At 59.2% G+C, this 5,771-nt stretch overlaps 1 long non-coding RNA gene across 1 annotated transcript; it reads right to left on the minus strand.

Annotated features, from left to right (window-relative positions):
• Positions 1-3,361: 3,361 nt before the first annotated feature.
• Positions 3,362-5,771, minus strand: LOC126650248 (uncharacterized). The gene is made up of 4 exons (XR_007631350.1): positions 5,733-5,771; positions 5,203-5,282; positions 4,537-4,585; positions 3,362-3,388 (listed from the first exon to the last, which is right to left on the minus strand). It is a non-coding gene; the product is annotated as an uncharacterized LOC126650248 (long non-coding RNA).

Here is a 5,771-nt window from a genome sequence, read left to right on the forward strand (position 1 = left end):
CCCACAGGTACAGGGACACGCCCCTGTGTCACTGTCACCTCTGTCATTGTCATTGTCACTGTCATTGTCACCGTCACCTCCTGTCACCCCCCCATGTCACTGTCACTGGTGTCACTGTCATTGTCACTGTCATTGTCACTGTCACAGGTACAGGGACACGCCCCCGTGTCACTGTCACCAATGTCACTGTCACTGTCACCTCCCTCCTGTCACCCCCTGTGTCACTGTCACTGTCACAGGTACAGGGACACGCCCTCCGTGTCACTGTCACCGGTGTCACTGTCACCTCCCCTGTGTCACTGTCACCTCCTGTCACCCCCTGTGTCATTGTCACCGTGTCATTGTCACTGTCACTGTCGTTGTCATTGTCACTGTCACAGGTACAGGGACACGCCCCCTGTGTCACTGTCACCGGTGTCATTGTCATTGTCACTGTCATTGTCACCTCCTGTCACCCCCTGTGTCACTGTCACCACTGTCACTGTCATTGTCACCTCCCCTGTGTCATTGTCACTGTCACAGGTACAGGGACACGCCCCCTGTGTCACTGTCACCGATGTCACTGTCACCTCCCTCCTGTCATTGTCACCTCCTGTCACCTCCCCTGTGTCATTGTCACTGTCACAGGGACAGGGACACAACCCCCGTGTCACTGTCACCGATGTCACTGCCATTGTCACCTCCCCTGTGTCATTGTCACCTCCTGTCACCCCCTATGTCACTCCCTGTGTCATTGTCACTGTCACTGTCACTGTCACCTCCCCTGTGTCACTGTCACTGTCACAGGGACAGGGACACGCCCCCTGTGTCACTGTCATCGCTGTCACTGTCACTGCTGTCACTGTCACTGTCACCTCCTGTCACCCCCTGTGTCACTGTCACTGTCACAGGTACAGGGACACACCCCCCGTGTCACTGTCACCTCCTCCATGTCATTGTCACCCCTTGTGCCACTGTCATTGACACCTCCCCCATGTCATTGTCACCCCCTGTCACCTCCCCTGTGCCATTGTCACCTCCTGTCACCTCCTGTCACCCCCCGTGTCACGACCTCTGTCCCCTCCTGTCATGGGGGGTGGGGAGGGGCAGACCTGAGGGGCACCGGGGAGGGGCCGGTGGGGGAGGGGACAAGGACGTCACCAATGGCACCTGGTGACGTCACCGGGGTCACCCTGATGACCTCACTGGTGTCACCTTGATGACGTCACGGGTGTCCCCTGATGACGTCACTGGGGTCACCCGACATCACTTGATGCCACCTGGTGATGTCACCAATGATGTCACTGATTATGTCACCAGTGACATCACTGATGACGTCACCTGATATAGCCCCGTGGCATCGATGACGTCACTGATGATGTCATCGATCCCATCATTGAGGTCGCCCGATGATGTCATTTGATGGCACCAATGACGTCACTGATATCACCCAGTGACGACATCGATGATGTCATCAATGACGTCACTGACGCCCCTCCCCCCTCCCCTCCCCCGCAGGCGACGCCGAGGACCCTGAGAGCGGAAGTGACCCCAGAGGCCCCTCCCCCCAAAAATCCCTCCCCACCCGGGGTGACCCTAAAATCCCAGCACGGAGGGGACCCCAAAAACCTCGGGGACCCCAAAATCCCTTGGGGACCCCAAAAACCTCCGGGACCCCCTGGAACTTTGGGGGCACCCCGGACCCCAAAACCTCAGGGGACCCCAAAAACCCTCGGGAGACCCAAAACCTCAGGGGACCCCAAAATCTTCAGGGGACCCCAAAAACTCTCAGGGAGACCCCAAATCCTCAGGGGCCCCCAAAATCTCCAGAAACTCCCCAGACCCTCGGGGACCCCAAAGACCTAGGAGGACCCCAAAACATCAGAGGGACCCCAAAACCCTCAGGAGGACCCCAAAAACTTAGGGGACCCCAAAACTTGGGAGGACCCCAAAAAAACATCAGGGGGACCCCAAAATTTCAGGCCACCCGGGACCCCTCAGGGGGACCCCAAAAACTCGGGGGACCCCAAAACCTCCTCCCCTCCCCCAGGCCGTGCAGGGCAGCCCCCGCAGTGGGGCCGCCCCAAAACGCCCAGGGGGTCCCCCAAACCTCCGGGGAACCCCAAATTGCCCCTCCCCCTCCATCCAGGGGTCCCCAAAATCCCCTCCCCAAATCCCTCCCCCGAGGGCGTCGCTTATTTATTGCCAATAAGGATTTCCCTCCCCACCCCAAAACTCGTGGGGTTTTTTTGGGGGTGGGGAGAGGGGTGGGGAAGGGACCTCAAGAATGGAGGGGGTTGGGGGGCAAAATCCTGATTTTGGGGGTTTTGGGTGTTAAAATCCCAATTTGGGGGGGGTTTGGGTGTTAAAATCTCGATTTTGGGAGGTTTTGGGTGTTAAAATCCCGATTTTTGGGGGGTTGGGAGGGGGACACGCCCCAATTCTGGGGGCTCTGGGTGTGAAACCCCCGATTTTGGGTGTTAAAATCCCGATTTTTTGGGGGGTAACCCTTGAATTGGGGGATTTTTGGGTGGGAACGCCGCAATTTTGGGGTTAAGGGGGGGACCCTTGAACGGAGTCAACTCTGGGACCCCAAAATTCACCCCGGGACCCCCAAAATCCACTCTGGGACCCCCAAATCTCCACCCTGGGACCCCAAAATCCGTCTCGGGACCCCCAAAACCGACCCTGGGACCCCTAAAATCCATTCAGGATCCCCAAATCCACCCAGGACCCCCAAAACCCATCTCGGGACCCCCAAAATCCACCCAGGAACCCCAACACACCCTGAAACCCCAAAATCCATCTCGGGACCCCCAAAATCCACCCAGGACCCCCAACACACCCTGAGACCCCAAAATCCATCTCAGGACCCCCAAATCTCCACCCTGGGACCCCAAAATCGACTCAGGGACCCCCCAAATTCCAACCAGGGACCCCCAAAATCGACCCAGGGACTCCCAAAACCCACCCTGGGACCCCCAAACCCACCCTGAGACCCCAAAATCGACCCTGGGGACCCCCAAAATCCACCCTGGGACTCCCAAACCCACTCTGGGACCCCCAAATTCCAACAGGGACCCCCAAATCTCCCCTCGAGCATCCCCCAACTCTCCCCCTCCCTCCTCCTTCCCCCAAATTTTGGGGGAGGGTCGTCCTTCCCTCCCCCCAAAAAGACCCCGACACTCGAGTGCAAAACCATTCTCTTTTTATACCCCCAAAACCTCGCGGGGGTAAAACCCCAAAATCGGCCCCGGGGGTCTCGGGAGTCCCCGGGAGTGTTGATTTTTGGGGGGTGGGGAGGGCAGTCACTCCCCTCCTTGTCCTCGCCGTGCGTGATGACGTAACAGATGTTCTTGTAGTCCACGTTGCCGGCCACGTCGGGGGAAGGCGGCCACATGTTCTTGATCTGGGGGTTTGGGGGTCCCCAAAATTGGGGGTCCGTCAGGGGTCGGGGACCCAAAAACAGCCCCGGGGGCGGTTTAGGGGTCCTAGGGGTTTGGGGTCCTGAGAGGTTGGGGATTTTGGGGGTTGGGACCCCATGTTCTTGATCTGGGGGAGGGGGCCCAAAATTTGGGGGTCCATCAGGGGTCGGGGACCCAAAAACAGCCCTGGGGACGGCTCGATTTTGGGGTCCGGGAGCTTTGGGGAGGTTGGGGGTTTTTGGGGTCCCAGGGGGTTTGGGACCCCATGTTCTTGATCTGGGGGTTTGGGGGACCCCAAAATTTGGGGGTCCGTCAGGGATCAGGGACCCCAAAAACGACCCTGGGGACCCGATTTTGGGGGGCTTTGGAGGGGTTTAGGGGGTCCTGGGGTTTTGGGGGTTTTGGGGTTTGGGACCCCATGTTCTTGATCTGGGGGAGAGGGTCCCAAAATTTGGGGGGTTCCGTCAGGGGTCGGGGACCCAAAAACAGCCCCAGGGGGACCCGATTTTGGGGGCTTTGGGGGTTTTGGGGGTTATTGGGGGATTGGGGGGTTTTGGGGGTTTTGGGGTCCCAGGGGGTTTGGGACCCCATGTTCTTGATCTGGGGGAGGGTCCCCAAAATTTGGGGGGTCCGTCAGGGTCGGGGACCCAAAAACAACCCCGGGGGCGGTTTGGGGAGGCTTTGGGGGGGTTTAGGGGGTTTTTGGGGTCCCAGGGGGATTTTGGGGTCCAGAGGGGAGGTTGGGGGGTCCTGAGGGGTATTTGGGGTTATTTTGGTTTATTTTGGGGTTACTTTGGGATGTTTGAGGGGGAGGGGTCTTTGGGGTATTTTGGGGGCATTTGGGGGTATTTTGGGGACCCTGAGGTTATTTTGGGGTGTTTTGGGGTTATTTTGGGGTGTTTTGGGGTTATTTGGGGGGATTTGGGGTTATTTTGGGGGTAAATGGGGGCATTTGGTGCATTTTGGGGTGATTTTGGTGCATTTTGGGGTTATTTTGGTGCATTTTGGGGTTATTTGTGGGTAGTTTGGTTTATTTTGGGTTATTTTGGGGTATTTGGGGGTATTTGGGTTCATTTTAGGGTTATTTTGGTGCATTTTGGGTCATTTTGGGGTGTTTTTGGGGGTCTCTCACCTCCTCGGGGGTGAATCGGTCGCACTGGGTGGTCAGCAGCTCCTCCAGGCTGGGGAGGGCAGGAGGGGTCACCACAAAACCCCTCCCCAAAATCCCCTTCCCCTCCCCCAAATCCCCTCCCCTCCCCAAATCCCTTCCCTCCCCCAAATCCCCTGGGACCTCCCAAAACCCCCAAAATCTCCCCAAATCCCCCAAAATCCCCCAAATCCCCCAAAATCTCCCCAAATCCCCCCCAAAATCTCCCCCAAATCCCCCAAAATCTCCCCAAAATCCCCCAAACTCGTGGTCTTCCTCACCCAGAACCCCTCCAAATTGGAACCTTCCCTCCCCCCAAATTTGGGGTCCCCTCCCCTCCCCCCAAATCTCATTCCCTCCCCACCCCCAAAATTTGGGTGGGTGTCTCCTCCCCTCCCCCCAAATTAAGGCTTCCCTCCCCCCAAAACCAAAATTCCAGCCCCTCCCCCCAAATCAAGGTCTCCCTTCCCCCTCCCCCCAGACCCCTCCCCCCACCATCTGAGACCACCCAAAATGAGGGGAGGGACGAGGGAGATTTGGGGGGTCCTTCCTCTCCTCCCCCGGGAGGGCTTGGCCCTCCCCACTCGGCCCCTTGGCCTCTCCCCCACCCCTCGTGGCCCCTCCCCTCCCCCGTGGCCCCTCCCCACTCACAAGCTCTTCTTGATGGAGTCCCTTCCCGTCGGGGTCCAGCACCTTGAAGGCCCCCATGATGACGTCCTCGGGGTCCGCCCCTGGGGGAGGGGCGAGAGGAGGGTCAGGGGTGGGGGAGGGGCAGGCAGTGGTGGGGAGGGCAGAAACTCCCCCTCCCTTTCCCCCTTAAATATCTCATTTTTGGTTGGGGGAGGGGCCCTGACCTGGGGGAGGGGGGGGCTGGGCGGTGTGGGAGGGGCAGGAGTGGGGTGGGGAGGGGCGAGGGGGTCTTTGAGGTGGGGAGGGGCAGAACACCCCACCCCACCCCCTTTAAAACTCCCATTTCCAAGGGATTCCTGACCCCACCTGGGGAGGGGCTGGACGGGGTGGGGGGGTCGGGATGGGTGGGGAGGGGTCCTTGAGGTGGGGGAGGGGCAGAAATTCCCCTTTTAAATCTCCCATTTCCAAGGCGTGGGAGAACTGGACGGGGTGGGGAGGGTCGGGGTGGGTGGGGAGGGTCGGGGGTGGTGGGGTGGGGAGGGGCCCCTGACCCTTGAGCTTCTCCCCGAACATGGTGAGGAAGACGGTGA

The sequence above is a fragment of the Myiozetetes cayanensis genome, unplaced genomic scaffold (assembly GCF_022539395.1).
Source record: "Myiozetetes cayanensis isolate MyiCay16 unplaced genomic scaffold, myiCay2020 scf596, whole genome shotgun sequence".
Lineage (NCBI taxonomy): Eukaryota > Metazoa > Chordata > Aves > Passeriformes > Tyrannidae > Myiozetetes > Myiozetetes cayanensis.